The 17,887-nt window shown below is 36.9% G+C and overlaps 1 protein-coding gene across 3 annotated transcripts in view; it reads left to right on the top strand.

Moving 5' to 3' along the window:
* The window catches only part of ANK2 (ankyrin 2, neuronal), a 602,309-nt gene that overhangs the window by 268,004 nt on the left and 316,418 nt on the right, over window positions 1-17,887 (top strand). The gene's annotated exons all lie outside the window — the stretch shown is intronic.

Genomic DNA, 17,887 nt, shown 5'->3' with positions numbered 1-17,887 from the left:
GTGTTAACTGGGTAGAGAGAGTCGTTTTATTTTTAGTGTTTAAAAGGAAGAGTGTTAAGCAAGGTGGATTGTGAAGCAAAAGGCAGATTTTTGGCCAGATGCGTTTGCTCTGTGATGCTCCTGAGATGGCTAGACAGCAAACGCCTTTTGGTTTCATGCTAAGTGTATTCCTCCTAAGGAGAAAAGACTGCTGTGACAGGAGAAATATCATCCCCAGCATGATATTTCTTTGGCTTGCTTAGCTCCTCTGCAGTTTTCCCAGACATTAGTGTGATAGCTCTTTCAATGATTAAGAAAAACAGCTAAAGATATTATGGGGTGGGGGCTCTTGGGCACACAAAGCAGTCTGTAGGATTTCTTACTGTGGCATACATTCCCACACCCTCGATTTTCATGGAAATGACAGCAGGGAGAAACAGTGGGAAAAGATGCAAACTATTCAGCCCCACCCAATGCCAGCACTTCTTTCTTTATGGCCTGACTCCTTCTGGTAAACTGTTGCAGCCTCACAGAGCTTCCCTGAGCCTCACCTCTGAAAGAGATGCTCTATAAATAAATTCTCCTAAAATGCATTTATTTCCTGGAGCAATAATATGGGCAGGATATTAGATATGATTGTAATGTAAATGGCTTTCAACGTTAGATGGTTTTGGATTTTGAGTAAGCAGATTACAAAAATAATAAACACAAACAAATGAATATTTTTCATTTTGCTAATGAAGTTGCATTGTGTTTCAAAATTCTAGATGTCTAGTGTACTAAATGTCTTGTGATCTAAAAATTCTAAATAATTTGCAACCTCTGATATTTAAAAGATCATTGTATCAGCAAACAAGGGAGTAGTATATTTGAATGGTATCTTGCAATTTGATAAAAATAAGCATGTGATGATTTTTTAATCATAGCCTAGAGATAGTGATGCAATCTGATAACAGGCAAAAGGATAATTCAGGGCAAGCAGGAACCTTGGTAGAATGTCCTTTTCCTTTTGTACCTAAGCATTCCAGATCCTCTAGACCTCGAGGGCATTTTTATAGAGTGTTAGCTAATTGAACAACATAGAAAAAGAAAAAGAAAATAGAAAAGAGAGCGAGCAAGCAAGAGAGAGCGAGAGAGGGAAAAAGAAAGAAAGAAAAAGGAATTTTAAATTCACATTATCATTTCAAAATCCCATATTTTCTCTCTAAAGTCCCTGTAGTGCTTTAGAAACAATATACTCAGGACTATTGAAGGGGTGGAGAATGAATCTTGAGATTTTTAAGCTCTGAATGATGATACTAACTTCACATGACCAAAGCCATTTTAAAGTCTTTGAGGAGGAAGAGACAACAAAATCATCCCATGTAGTAACTATCATATCTTTAAGCTGAATTTTCTCAAATAAATTTATTTTAGGTGTAAGTCTTTTTCCAAACTTGCAACCAAAATGAAAGAGCAAGTTTTGAATGTGTGTGTTAAAGCATCATGAATATTGAGTGTTAAAAGGAGTTTCACCTAAAAGAAATTGCTCTTGAAAAAAATAGTAATTACATAATAGATTAGGGGATGCACACACATAAACACACACACACCCCTCAGCTTGCCTAGTCAGTCAGACGTAAGTGGGTCTGAATCTCAGTTCTACCCTTTAATTTTGTGTGTTTGAAGCACATCATTTAATTTCTCATTTAATGAATCCAGGGATTCATCTGTAAAATGAGAATAATTATATATAGAATATTTTGTGAGGATTAGAAATAATGTATATATAATTATTTGAACAGTATTTAAAACATATAGTCAGTGGCAATAACTTTCAGGTGTTATTCTCTTAAATGGAATTTGTTTATTGCATAAGCCTTTTAAGAGAAAAATCTGTTTATACTTTTGAGAGAGGCAGAAATGACAGAATCCAATATTGGTGCTTTGCAAAGACTAGTAGTCATTTTTCAAAATGTCAAAAGTTATATGCTATAATTGGAAACTTTTTTATCTCGTATAAATCATTGACATTTACATAAATGTACCTTAGGTCTTTATATTATTGTTTCACATTATTTTGCACAGCAGAAAACTTACATTTTCATATTTAAACACTAGACCATAAAACGTGCCTTGATGAGGACATTAATGATAAAGAGATAAGTATCCCTAATAAGCATAAAACCTGAGAAAGCAAAAATTGGGGTAAAGTCAATGTCACATCACTTCAATTTAGTTGTTTGTTTTTCTACTAGAGGTTTACATTGAATCTGCTGTAGGATTCTACTTAAGTATCCAGGATTACGGACTACCAAGCTCACTATGGCCTGGGTGTGGATCTATCCTACTGACTCATATTCCTTGAAATCATGGCTCTATCTCTAGTAAATACGTAACAAATGGGCTGTAATTTACTTGTTTGTTCTGTACCTTCCAAAAGTACCTCTTCTGAGGGACAGAGCTAAAGGATCTTTTGCCACCAGACCTACAATGTGAGAAAATAAGCTCAAGGAAGAATTCATTTATGTCAGAATTTTACTGAGTGTGTTGAGGATAACAATTCTTTGAGCTTTACTGAAGAATGTCTGTTTTGGCTTCGGTAAGTGAGCTTGTCAGTGCTCTCCCCTCAGAAACCACGAGGAGTACACTGGTGGTTGAACATGATGGGTTTATGACTCATTGTCGTGAGGAGGATACACATCATGGGGAACCGTGGGGGCATCTCAGTAAGCGGGTGCCAGGAAGAATGCATAGGATACGGGCTTTGGTTGAATAATTTGAAAGAGGGTTCTAGAGAGTGGTGGCTCACTTTGGGGATGCGGTACTCCCAGAAAGCAGGAACAATTCTATAATTGTGTATCCCAGTCTTATCTACAGGAGAACAGGCTAGAGTGTTACTAAAGCTATAGTTGTAAGGAAGCAGCAATCTCATTTGGCAAGAGAGGGAGATGTTTGGTATTTTGTGTCTTGGACAACATCTTTGTTTTGTCTGCGTTCAGACATGATATGGGAGTGGTGATGTTTTGGTTTTAGTCTGCCATGGTCAGAGTGGCCTTGTCTGATGTTGATGCTTTGAGAAATTTTTTATGATCAAATAGGAGAACACTGAGGCCTAGCTGATAGTACCAGGCCCACTCCTGTGGGTCAGTGGTTGCCTTTCTCATTCTCAAGCTTGAACACAAAGATACCTTTGGAGAGAGAGAGAAAGACTTGTTTATTATTGGATACTCTTTAGTACCCAAAGAAAATAAGTTATAGATAGTAGTGTTGTTAAAGTAGTCATGAAAACCTTCATCTGATACTTCAACAAAGTTTTCTTAGGGCCAAGATATTTCATACTAGCAGATATTGCCTAAGGTGCAGATTTGGGATTGATGTTTTAGTGGTGGTTCAGTGGCGAAGAGGAAATGGGGGCTATTCTAATTTTCAACTGGAATCCAGGACTAAAAAGAAGCATTGGGAACTATGTGAAATGTAGCCATGTAAGATGGCTTTCAGCCTACTCTAAATCCCAGAAAACTCTATAAAAATTTTTATATTTTTTGAGGAAGGGTCTCATTCTGTCACTCAGGCTGGAGTACAGTGGTGTGATCATGGCTCACTGCAGCATCAACCCACCTGGCTCAAGTGATCTTCCTGCCTCAGCCTCCCAAGTAGCTGGGACTGCAGGCATGTGCCACCACAGCTGGCTATTTTTTTTTTTCACTTTTTGTAGAGACAGAGTCTCCCTAAGGTACCCAGGCTGGTCTTGAACTCCTGGTTCAAGCGATTCTTCTCTTTCATCCTCTCAAATTGCTGGCATTACAGGTATGAGACTATAAAACTTATTCCACTATTCCACCATTTTGACAGATTATATTACAGTAATCCAAGACCATATTTATGTGTGCGACTCTACACACTTTCCAGTTTGTAGCAATAACATAGCAGTGGATTTATACTAAAAGAGGCTGTAGAAGATTTTGGTAATTTACATACTTGGAAATGGTAATGCCCAAGCATCAATCACAGGTGACAGCCATCTGAAACCACTAGGCCTGTGAGTTCTTCTAAAACAAGTACATGAGTAAATGGTTTAGTAACTGTGTTCCCCATTTAGTAGAATAATGATATGAAGATAAAAATAAAATATCGGCACTATTATTTTCAACAGAGTAGTAGGATAAAATGGCTTTATAGGATACCTTATATTTATTAAAGATGCTTTGATCTGGATCACTAAGATATTCATAAGCATTGTAAAATATTTTGAAGGTACACACACACACACACACACACACACACACACACTGAATGGCTGTTTACGTGCCACTGCCTAAATAGAGAGATGAAAGATGAAAGTGTTGCCAGATGTGTGGTTGAAATGTTGTACCATAGAAATATGAATGAGCTACATATTAAAAGGTTTATTTTTATAGCAGCCAAAGAAACTATGCCCTTTTTAGTGGAATCAGGTAGTAGATCCAACATTTGGGTGTCCAAATAGTATTGTGGTCAATTAATTTTGAATTTAAAGTTGATGCCTTATCTAGTTCACTGATGTCTAGAAAGGCTTCCATGTATAATTTATTCTGAACAATATCCCTATTTCTTCAGTCTTTCAAATAACTTACCATTTGCCCTTTATAAAATACCAACTGATAACCCAAAATAGCATGTGTTGCCTGAAGACAGTAATTCCCCATCACTGAAGGTATTTAAAATGACCATCTGTCAGGGATGATGGAAATTTTTATTGGATAGAAAAATACCTTATAACCTGGTATTCTGTGATTTTTCTTTCAATGTCTTCCTCTCTGTTTCTATTTACTCCCCTTTATCATATTAATTTTTTCACTGATAATTTCATGTCTTAGTAATAACTAATTTATCCTTTTACAGCAGCATATTTCAAAGTGCTGTCTACTGACCACAACTACCAGAATTACCTGGGTTTTCTGCTAAAATAATTCACTTCTTAGGACCCACTTCAGACCTGCTGTGTGTTAGAACCTTTGAGGATTTTTAACAGGCTCCCAACTCTTTCTTATGCACACTCAAGTTTAGAGCCATTGTCTTAGCTGGGTGCAGTGGCTCACACCTGTAACCCCAGCACTTTTGGAGGCTGAGATGGAAGCACTGCTTGAGCCCAGAAGTTTGAGACCAGACTAGGCAAGATAGCAAGACCCTGTATCTAAAATAAAAACAAAAATAAAAAATTAGCCAGGCATGGTGGCACATGCCAGTAGTCCCAGCTACTGGGGACTGCTAAGGACACCCAATCTTGGAGGGTGAGGTCATAGTAAGCCATGATCTTGCCACTGAACTCCAGCCTGCGTGACAGAGTGAGACTGTCTCAATAAATAAATAGATGAATAAATAGATAAATAAATACATGAATAGAACCATTGCATTAGAATGTGGTCAACAGTCATGCAGTTGAGTTATCTTAGAAAGAAAAATCTTTAATCTTGATTAGATGCATTAGTTTATTACTTGGCTCTTACAGCAACATTTGTTTAAGTCTAGATGGCAGCAGCAATGACACAAGAAAATTGAGAACAACATTTTTAAAATCTTACTCTTATGTCTGGAATCTGGAACTGCTTTCATATGCTATCTTATTTAATCTTCAAAATAACTCATTGAATATTATTATCCCAGTGTCATAGATGAGAAACTGGAGACTCAGAGACCACATACAGATGGTGCTGAAGAGACCATAGACATTTTTCCTACTGTCCAACTAATGACATATTTTGAGCCATTTCTCCTGTGGAAACCAGGTGTAAAGTAGTTGTCTGTATCTCTTGCAAAGATTCTGTGGTTTTCTTCTAAGATATCCTCCTGATTCTTCCTTCCAATGTTGCTGTCATTTTGCATCAGTTGATAACATTTCCAAAAATGCTCAATCTTGTCTATGGGAATAACATGGAAAAGTAACTTCTTTCATGACTATCTATGATACTCTCCCAAGCAGCATTCCCAAAAGAAGGAAAACTTCTTTTGCTTCCATTATATTTTGTGCTTTGTTGTTGTAGATGTATCCATCAGCCTGTGGAGACAACATATTGGACTTTGAAAATTCACAAAAATGTAAGAAACAAAACTTCAGTGAACAGCTGCCTTCATGTGGCTTAGGCGTGTTAAATTAAACCACCCTAAAAAGTTCACCCTACTTTCACCATTTTAGCTCTAACTATTCTCTTGAGAAAATTTTGTTAGTGTGATATTCTCAGTAGTTGTTCTATTAACGGTTCTTTTCCATATACTCTTTTCTGAAGTGTTAGAGGTTTCTTTTTCCTTCTTGATAAAGTTTCTAAAGAGACATTTGATTGCACATTAAAATAAACTTGAAATTTTAATCTGTATTTGTTTCTCTCTTGTCCTAATTCAGAGCATGCTAAATTATAAATATGCTTACAGCTTTACTTCTTTCTTGCTTGTATTCTGTTCTAATTCCTGTTGGAGGCAGAAACAAAATCACTGCCTATTTTTATCTCATTGGACACTGGTCGGATATATCACAGCAAATAAAGTTACCATTTCAATTTCCTTTTACTAGATAGAACAGAGATGGGATTGCTACCAAAAGAGACAATCTTTTGATAGAAAAAGTTTAAAGTTTTTATGTACTTGAGACCAAATAAATATGATAGGGTATTTCTTTTTCTTTGAAATTCATGCCTACATCCCAACCCGTAGGGAGGGTTATTTTTAAAAAGCTGCAGGGAGATGGGAAAATATGTTCTAGATAATAATATACCAAAATCTACAGGGTGAGCATCTTCTTAGTCATGAGACCTGGTTTTTATTCATGTTTTTCTGTTAACTCACAGACAGCTATCATCTTCTTCCACACACGAATTTGTGTTTGTAGTCATTAAGACAAAGACCTTGATTTCTAGCATTTGCTTAATGAGCTTCAGTTTCTAAGAATCAGCTTGTTTTGCTCAGTTTAATTTAGGTGTTTCTTCTGAACACATAGGAAAGTTCCCCCAATTCAACAATTGGTATTGGTTTGCTGAGTGTATAGCACTGTGTTAGGTGCTATGGCATGGCTAGGCTAAAAGCCAATGATTGATACTTACATGGAATTCATCATCTGAGCAGACATTTCTATCTAAGAAAAAAGTAATGAGCCATCTAGAGAAATATTATAGGTACACTCACACATATTATAAGTAAAATATAAATATGTTGTGCAGTTGCCAAAAAGAAACTCTACAGGAGTCTGGAGAAGGGCAAGAGATCAGTGTAATTTTGGTAGACGAGTAAACCCTATGAGTGGGTGAACAGTAGTGCAGAGCCGTAAGTTACGGCTGATGTGTGAGTATAAAGGAAGGGGATACACAGGCAATCTGGATTCAACAGCCTCAGGCATATAATTCCAAGTTACAGTAAAAATTAGGAAACTGTTGGTGATTTGTTGCAATGCAGAGTCATAACCATCATGAGTGAACTCTGACATGGTTGTCCTTATGCTTTCAACCTTGGCCAGCTCCAGGTTGCATTTTGGAATCCATCTTGTTTTGATGACTGAGCCTGTGTCTTTCTCCTATTAGATATATATGTTTAATCACTCATTTTACCTATGAAGATTTACCCCATATCTCTGTTTATCGATTATTTCTGCAATCAGTAGTAAATTCCAATAAGTAAGCCTCCAAATTAACAAGACATTCGAATCTAGTAGGGACAATTTTTGAAAGTATCTAAATATTCAACCTTCTGCCTTCACCTGAAAGAGATACTGGTATGGATAACCCGGATTGCAATTACCTAAAACACTTATACAGGCACTCATAATGCTTTGCATAGCAGCTAAAAACTGGTTTGTCTCTTTGGGTTATTATTTTATTGGTGATCATGATGTTATGTTAGTGTAACATTACTAAGGTAGTCCACTTTGCAGGCTAACTTTGAGTTTGCTCTGGATCTTCTATTGGATTTTCAGATCCTTGAACAAGAAATTCGAGACTTTCCCCTCCTTTCCATTTCCTGGCCTGGCCACAAGTTTCTGTGCAGTCTTCTTTGTCCATTTTAACTGGCAAACAGAGTGACTCATGACCAATCATTTCACTTCTGGCCACCTTTCACTTCCTGCTTACATAATAAGGACAATTATAGCCACTGCCACTTCAAAGAACACACATGGTTAAAGAGAAATACGTAAAGGGGTGTTTTAGAAGTAAAACTATAGAAACAGAGCTAAGCGTTAGGGTCTCTGTCGATACTAAAAATGGGAAGAAATCAAAAAGAAATTGTGAACCATTCTAGAATGTTTCACCCAGTGCTAGTAAGTGGTACCTTTTTTTTTTTTTGAGATGGAGTCTCGCTCTGTCACCCAGGTTGGAGTGCAGTGGCCAGATCTCAGCTCACTGCAAGCTCCACCTCCCGGGTTCACGCCATTCTCCTGCCTCAACCTCCCAAGTAGCTGGGACTACAGGCGCCCACCACCACGCCCGGCTAGTTTTTTGTATTTTTAGTAGAGATGGGGAGTGGTACCTTTTTATAAGTATTTTAATGTAATAATATAACGGTTACTGTAATTCTAATATTTGACAACATTCTTAACAATAAGTATTTCTATGTGGCCAATTGAGCCCAGTTTAGGTGGGAGGTTTTAAAAAAAATGAAAACGTAAAGAAATTCAAAACATTAGGAGAATTATTTATGAGAAATTTAGTATTTTCTTTGTCAAGATTTTGGTCCTTTTTTTATATAATGCTTATCCCTAAAGAATCCCTTTTTGAGATGTTCTAAACGCTTGCCCAGAATTCAGAGGGTATGGTGGCGGGATGCCTTTCTCTCTTACTCCGTAGTACTGTCTTGTAATAAGTGCATAGGGGTGGCAATACACCCAATGACCAATAATTTAAAATGAGAATCAGGAAGGAAATAAATTAAGTATAGATACTTGCCATTATTTTAGTAGTTTAGAGACGCCATTAGAACTGCTAGAGATATTCATACTACTATTAAATTAATGTGAATGTCTGTCTTAGTCCTTTTGGGTTGATAAAACAAAGTGTCTTAGAGTGAGTAGTTTAAAAACAACAGAAATTTATTTCTCACGGTTCTGGAGGCTAGGAAATTGAAGATCAAGCCATCAGCTGATTTGGTGTCTGGTGAAGGCCCACTTCCTGGTTCACAGATGATGCCTTCTCTCTGTGTCCTCACATGGTAGAAAAGGCAAGGCAGCCTTCTGGGGCATCTTTTATATGGGCACTCATTCCATTCATGAAAACTCTGCCCTCATTGCCAAATCACCTTCCAAAGGTCCCAGCTCCTAAAGCCATTGCATTGGTGATTAGATTTCGACTTAGGAATTTTGAGGACATGAACATTCAGATTATAGAAGTCTGTTTTAATGTTCTCCCATTCAGTTAAACCTGTATTAGAGTGTTTACAGTCTCGCACGCTTAAATAGTATTTTCTGTAAAGTTGACACAGTAAATAATTTCAGTGTTCTGTGAAGTCAGTCAAATTCAGAAGACTAGCCCTACATATGAGTTTGCTCTATGTATGCGTTGTTGCCATGAACTATAGTATGTATGTTTAGTAATTGTCTGCGTGATTTATTCTTGGCTTGATCTACCACATATTATCATTTGTGTAGAAAAGGTGTTCAAAAGAGACTGTGTAAATAGCTTATAAACATCAGTTCTGTTCAGTATGAAGAGGAAAGAGTTATCATAATGGTACATACGGCATTCTTATAGGTCATTCCTCTGTCCCAACACTTTGTACTCAAAGTACAGAGACTGTACTTTGAGAATTCAGAAATTGGCAACGCTTTCCACACAGCCTATGATTCATAGTAGGGACTACGAAAAGCCTTAATGTGAATTAGCCATTTGTTTCCATAATTTTAGATTATTCTGAAAAGAGCATTTAAATAGCATTGATAAAGTTCATGAGTAACACATTACTATACTCCAAGACTCAGAATAAGTTCATATACTGAGGTTTGGGGATGAGTGGTGACTGGGTTTTGGTTTGAATGCTTGGCTATTTAGGGCATAGTGCTAATCTAGCCACCACTATCCTATAAAAGCCAGTTATCTTCATTTAGTGTCAAAGGCATATACTTCATTCTTAACTGAAGAGAGTGGCTGATCAAACTGACACAGCACAGCAGAGTACTGCCGGATGTGTGCATACCCAACTACATTACCAAAACTAACACACTGCGATTATCCCAGAGTCACTTATCTCCTAATGTGTGAAGGAATTCTGATCCTTTTTAGAAGGTCATATGAGGGGAAATGATATTAATAGAATGACAGTCAAACAGGGGTTTTCTGTGGCATTGTGATGAAGTCTACCTTAATCAAACCTGTTTGAACACATGATGTTTTGTTAAATAAATGGAACAATTTATTTATAGAAAAAATTATTTATTAGAAAAAACAGTTCATCCCATTGGAACAACATTTTTCAATAATAATAATAAATAGTAGTTAATATTCATTGAGAGATTAGTATATATACATGCTAGTCTACATAGATTTCCACATAAATTATCTAATTTTATCTTCACAATAACCTGATGAGTAGATAGTTCATGATTCCATATTAAGGATGACACTGGTGTCCAGAGGGGTTTAAAAAAGCCCTTCTTGCTTGAATCTACATAGCTCCTAAACGAGCTATCCCAGGTCAAACTGACCACTCTGCTTATCTCCAAACCCCTGTGCTATGTGAATGCCGCAATCTTTTACAGAATTACAATAGGATTTAGAATGAAAGAAATAGGAGTTTTGTTTATGTCCCAAACTTGTTTCACTCATATGCCTTCGCTGATTGGTCAATTGGTCAAGGAATCTAAAAAGCTATTTTTTTTTTTTCAAATATGGTTTAAAACAGAGTTATAAATCCAAATTAGAAAAGTTTTTTTATGTAGTTGTTGACTAAGATTGTTAGATGCTTTCTGAATATTCAAGCCAGATGTGAATTCTCAGACTCAGCTGTGGAACACTGAAGAATGAAGCTTTATAGTTGCTATTTCCATCTGCACTTCAACTGTATTTGTCAAATGGCTGACACCCTTAGCATAGCCTCTCTAATATAAGGGGGAATTTGTTAGTAAGTTCATGTTGCTTGTCCTAATTCAAAAGGTCACTAATCTATCATGTGCTCCATAATCTCATTACACAGCAGGGACCTCTTTCCAGTTGTTAAAGAACCAGTAGGACTGATTGACCTATTACATGGGGCAATCAGGCATTTGTTTACTGGCCCGTCTAGAAACTAGTGCATTAAACTCTTTTTTTGAATGGGTAGGAGGTTTGTTCCATCTGGAACCTTGGTACCTCTTCCAGATGACCCTGCGCCAAGTGGCTTCCATGTTTGATTTGTGAAGGTAGTTCTTGAGCGCTAGCAACAGGTTAGGTGTGGTTGGGAACTTACACTCACTGTAACAAAATGCCTTGATCAGATAAAAAATTACTGTTGGAATAATTTTCTGAATCACTGACCCTCATCCAGTGGGAGACTAAAGTTCCTCCCCTGATTGCTTTTTCCCAGTAATAATTTTAAGGGATGACTCTTTTTGCTAAACTTTATTTATAATTTGTCCAAATGAGCAGAATATTAGCTAAAGGAAGTATGTTTTCCTTTGTAGAGCAATTAACTTTTCTTTTCAAAAAGGTTATCAGGAGATAATTTTTGTAGGTTGCTTATATAACAATATCAATAATTTTAAAAAATGACATACGCGCATACACACACACATTATTGTGAGTTTTAGATATGAGGCTCTCGGAAATGGCTTATAAACTTTGGGTATTTTTTAAAAAAGATAAACTGTCATAACCATACTCCAATTTATATTTGCCTGGATATTTGAAGTATCTTCAATAATACTGCTGTTGTTTAATGCGCACAAAAAATAGTTAAAGGCCGGGCGCGGTAGCTCAAGCCTGTAATCCCAGCACTTTGGGAGGCCGAGACGGGCGGATCACGAGGTCAGGAGATCGAGACCATCCTATCTAACACGGTGAAACCCCGTCTCTACTAAAAATACAAAAAACTAGCCGGGCGTAGTGGCGGGCGCCTGTAGTCCCAGCTACTCGGGAGGCTGAGGCAGGAGAATGGCGAGAACCCGGGAGGCGGAGCTTGCAGTGAGCCGAGATCGCGCCACCGCACTCCAGCCTGGGTGACTGAGCAAGACTCCGTCTCAAAAAAAAAAAAAAAAAAAAAAAAAAATAGTTAAAAAGAATGAATAGGATGTAGTATTAGCTAGTAAAACAGAATGACTATAGTAAAAAATAATACAATTGTACATTTAAAAATAACTGAGAGTATAATTGGATTGTTTGTAGCACAAAGGATAAATGCTTGAGGTGATAGATACCCTGTTTACCCTGATGTGATTATTACACATTGCATGCCTGTATCAAAATATCTCATGTAACCCATAAACATGTACAACTACTATGTACTCACACAAAATAAAAATTAAAAAAATTTTAAAAAGCAACTCAAAAAAAGAATATTGCTGTTTCCATGGAAAGTTTTTATAATAAATTGTCTTCATTCTGAATTCCTAAGGCCATGCCCTGTACAGGGTTTGGATTCTTGTCTAAAGCAGGATTATTAATTTAGAAGCCATAAATTAAGTTTCCAAATATTCAAACAGGCTTCTTTTTCCCCAACATAGATTTTTAACTATGTCAGGATCTATTGGCAGTTTTTTGTTCCAACTCAGGTGTCAAGGGTCATGTGGAGACCAGCATGATATGGCCTAATCTATAATTTAAGTATCACGTATATTTCAGTTTAATATTTTAAAATGAAAGTAATAATAATGTGCATTTTAGAATTTTTACTGTTTGAATTGGTGTCTCAAGTTTATTTCAAGGTGACCAATGGACAGTGAGTATGGATCTCATTAAATTCTTAAATTTTCTGGCTCTATAGCTCTTTGTATATTTCTATATGACTGCATATCACTCTTTTATAGTATATTCATATAAGATATTTTCTGCACTTTTTTGTACCATCCAGAAGAGCCATATTTTAGGTAGAGGTTATTATATACTTTATGAATTGCAGAAGTAAACAGTTTTGAATAATTCAATACACTAAGAATATATGGTTCCACATGGACCTCCTAGAACATTTTTGACACAACTAATTACATCACAAAGTGATTAATACTTAGGCAGATATGGCTGGCTATGTCTTTCAGTATACCAAATGTTTATCGTATGTGAGAATGATCCCTTGCAGCTTTTCAAGCACAACTGTCTAGCAAACATTTATTGACTATTTGTCCAATAATTTAAGGCTATGTAAATTATCTGATATTTGATAATAGGATAATATTTTGCCTTTTTTGTCTACATTACTGTATTAATTTGCTTATTTTCCCTAGGCCTATCATGATGACAAGGAATTATGTCTGTTGACCCTAAAATGACCTTGAGGAAATGAGGTGCTAATATCAATTTAGGTGACAGATGACAAGTGTCTGTGTTATAGCTGACTGAAAATTCATGCTCCACAGTGTAATATCTATTTGGAATCTAAAACTCTAAAATTGGAAATGACATTTAGTAAAAAGATATCCAGTAGAATATATATTCATATCTTTGTGTATGAGTGTGTATATATTTGAGTCAAATATTCTCTTTAGATGTTGCTAAACAATGGAAAAAGTTACCACCAAATTTGTTATGTGTTTTAAATGATAGCATTTGGTTATCGTTTATTTAGGGCTCTCAAATCATACCTGCAGCCAACATTGTGGATAAGAGAATACTTGATAATAATCATTATTAAAATAAGTAATTCTTGGAAAGTTGGATTTCAGCATTGCTTTCTCAGAAAACATATGGTACTTGAGTTTGCTTTCTTCTCTGTGTCTAGTCAAGGTTTGCATTTCTTTAATGATGTGCATTTGCCCTTTTCCATTATAAAAAAAATTGCTTTTTGCCACAATCAGAAAACATTTAGTATATTTTATGTGGCCATTTTCTCAGTTGGGAGAAGACAGAAGACCAAATAAGCTGATAAATAGTAATACACATGCATGATAATAGTAACAGATTATTTTAGTGTGCTGGCAGTTATAGGTAGGTATTTTTATACTTAATTTGAAAAATACTTGAGCTGAATTATGAAAAATGATATTTTATCTCATACAAATACATTTTGAAATTCTAAAATAATGAAACTGAACTCTTAGTGTGAATTTAGAAGTGAGGCTGAAAATGGATCTCAGGACTATTTTTAGTAAACTTTGTTTAAATTCTTGCTAATTTCCAACTAAATACATTTGAATTTATTTAGATTGCAATGAAAAAAAAAAAACACTTTCCTGCTTCTTTATTTTATTTGATGTCTCAAATCCCACATTATTTATGGAAAGCTGATTTCAAAATAATGTTTTATTTTTGAGTTGACCTAAAACATCAAACTAAAATTTGATTTTTCCATAAACATAAAAGAACATTTTTTTTGTTTTTTGTTTTTTAATAGATACGTATAAATGACTTTCCTCCCAGTGGAAGTCATTTTTGGAAATTTTAGTGATACAGTCCAGTTTAATTGCTGAATTGTTTACAGGTGTTAAAGATCTCGAGCATTGATAATAGAGAAATTTTGCCTCATTAATTTTTCTTTTTAGGAATTTGAAGCCCTTTAGAATATAACATAAATACATTTTGCTTCAAGTTTAATAGCAGAAAAAATCCCTTCCACCTACCTCATCATCTCTGTGTACACTAAGCTCTCCCAAGAGCACTCTGTGTGACTTACTATGATGATAGGTTTTTGTGTCTGTTTTAATCGTATTTACCATACGCAGGTGCCCATTGTTCTGTGAGCATACACATAACAGCAGGTGGTGCCAGTCAGGATTCAGCCAGGATTAAGGAGGAGGGGCTCTGCATTCCACAGTGCACATAGCCACCTTTTGTTTCTTCATGACAGAAATCCCCTTCCCTCCCCACCTGCCAGCCCCGCTTATCCACCTCGCTCTGGGAACTCGATTTGTGGTGGTGTGCTTTGTGAAAAAGTATCAACCACCCTTACTCCAAGAAACTCCAAACGATTGTGCAAAGTATGACCTGTGTCGTTCTTTGGGAAGTGGATTTTAACTTTTAAGATCTTTGTCATGAAATGACAGGTAGTTTTCTTGTTAGAAAGTTCTGTAGAACTTCTAACAAAAATTTTAGAGTTGAAATTTAAACAAATACAGCACCTCTCAAATTCTACAGGAACATATAGGTATCACCTGTATGCGTATAATAAATATAATATTTTTGTTATCGCAAAATCAGTATATACGTGACTGCTCTTTTGTGTGTGTACGCATGCAAGTGACTTTAATGTATGATTCATACTAATTTTATTTTTTAGAGCGTAAACTTTTAGAGCTGAAAGTAGCTTGAAATTTCCATATCTAACTGTTTTATTCTGTATAAGGAAATGGAGACCCAAAGAAGTCAAGCACCTTGGTCAGAATCATGTACATAGTTAGTGGCAGGCACGGGCCTAGAACTCATGTCATTTGATTCCTAGAAAAGTGTTTTTCATGTTTCTTACAGGTCATCTGAAAGAGCAATCAAAACCTAGTCACAGGAGAGAGAATTTCAGTGTTGATTTTGGGAGAGTACAGGTTTAGCAATGTCCCGATCAGCTGCATGAAGGAGACTTGTGGTTAACCTGGCAGTGAGCAAAAGCCATGTTTCTAACACCAAGTGGGGCACTGAGCTTCTATCTACAATGTTATTACACAAAAGCTAATTTCCCAATATTTACTAATCAATTGCTTCATGAGAACTTGTCCTACCAGTGCTCCCAATCTAGGTCTGTCGTTCAGCTGTGATTTGTGGAAAGGGCACTATTTTACTATAGTCACTACTCTGGTGTCCCCAGGAAATTAGATGGCTTCACCTGGTTCAGGTATATATTTTATAATACTTTAAGACCATCTTTAATTAGAACTAAAACAAAAAAGGTAGTTGAAATCAAAATATTATGAGGAAACAATATTTGGGTTTGTTGAACCATTAACACAGATGTCCTCTAAAGGTGTTTGGTTTAACAGTGTGTGTGTAGTTTTATTTTTAGTCTCTTTCTACCTTGATTCAAGTACCCTCCTCACCTCCCTCCAGCTCCCCAAAACACCCAGGCATGTGTGTGAGCATACTCTTAGGCCTCTTACAGTTTTTGCAAGCCGACTGCAGGGGCTGGAGTCATTCTGTAAGTCTTTGAAGTTCAATTACTATGGTACTTTTATTACGAAGGGTTACTGGTGGGTGCCTTTTATTCATCTATGTATTTATTTATTCTTCACTTAGCACATTTATTGAATGCCTTTTAATGACTGGACACCATGCCAAATACAAGATACAAAAATGGCAGAGACATATTCCTTGGTCTCAAGAAGTTCACGGTTCATAAGGGCAGACAAATACATAGATGATTGTTATATGAGGTGATAACTGCAATATGGAAACATACATAGCCTATCATAGGAGAACAGAAAAGGCTAGGCAAGAACTCCTGCAAGCTATGATGACTGAGTTGAGCTTTAAAGAATAAATAGGAGTGAGCTAGACATAGGTGTGACTGACAGTACTTCTGGGAGAAGGTGGAGCCTGAGCCATCTCATGAGGTGGTGAAAGCAGCCCTGCACACCCAGTGAAGAAGGGCAAACTGAGCAGAGCATGGACTCTGGAACGGGACCACCTGCTCTGCTGTATGCAAGGTGTGTAACTTCGGGCAAGTAACTGAGCTTCTCTGTGTCTCAGTTGCCTCATCTGTAAACACTGAGATAATTATAGGACCTCCTAATAAGGTTTCTGTGACAATTGTGAGCTAGCATACATAAAGTGCTTAGAATCGGGCTTGGCAATAGTAAGCATTATGTGAGTTTTTTGTTGCTAGTTTGTGAAGTGAAAAACAAGGAGGACAGGTGAGAAATGAGGCTGAAGGCATCGGCAGGAGTCAGATGACTGTATCTCATGTTAATGAGTTTGGAATTTATGCTATGTAGCCAGAGGGGACTTTGAAAGTCTTAAAAAAGTGGGAAAACATGGCAAGATGTTTTTTCATCACTCTGGAGACTGCAGAGAATGGGAAAGTCTGGAGACAGATTTTACCCAGGGAGCTGTAGTGCTGGGGAGACATGATATGGAAATGAACTAAGATATAGCCGTATGTGTAGGGAGAAAAGGGAAATTAGTCTGCTTAGGCCACTGAGTGGACATGGGAGTGAAATGGAGGGGGTGGAGGGGAAGCAAGAGTCCAGGATGTCCCCTTGGTGTGTAGTGCTGGTGATTTGGTGGCTGGTGGTACTAGCAAGTGACCTAGCTAATGGTAAAGGAGGAGCAGGTACAGCGGTGAAGATACTGGGTCCAGATTTTCACATGTAGGTCCTAAAGTTTCTGATGGAAAAGTCCAGCAAGCATTTGAAGTGTAACACTTGGGAGGATGGTCAGGACAGAGAGTTTTAGGAACCGTCAGCATGGTGAGGTTGAAATCACAAGTAATGAAGTCCCTCACAGGTGGAGGACAGAGTCTTGGAATGACATCTACAGTTACAGGGAAAGCTAAGAAGAGGTCTTCAGGATGGAGACAAAGAAGGTAGAAGAGCTCTTGGGAGAACTGGAAAAAGAACATGCTCATGTTTTTGCCCCTAGGTATGATGCCCCCTCACACATGAGTGCCAAGATTAGATTTTAAGAAGTATTCTTCTTAGGTTGCACTTTACATATGTGGCCCCAAACATGAGTCTAGGGTTGCTAGTATTCCAAAACTTCACCCAGGCTGCATGGCCAAGGTGAAAATAACTAGTCATATGTTTCTCCCTGGTTAGGTGGAGCAAGCTTACTCTTGCTAATACTGGTCACACAGTCACTGTGTTTCTGGAGCCACTCAGTAATGCTGGCATTTTTCCTAAGCATGCTGTTAAAAGTTTATTTATCTA

Source organism: Mandrillus leucophaeus, unplaced genomic scaffold (assembly GCF_000951045.1).
Source record: "Mandrillus leucophaeus isolate KB7577 unplaced genomic scaffold, Mleu.le_1.0 Scaffold535, whole genome shotgun sequence".
In the NCBI taxonomy this organism is placed as follows: Eukaryota; Metazoa; Chordata; class Mammalia; order Primates; family Cercopithecidae; genus Mandrillus; species Mandrillus leucophaeus.
Note: the sequence above shows the minus strand (reverse complement) of the source record. Positions and strands in the feature narration are given on the sequence as shown.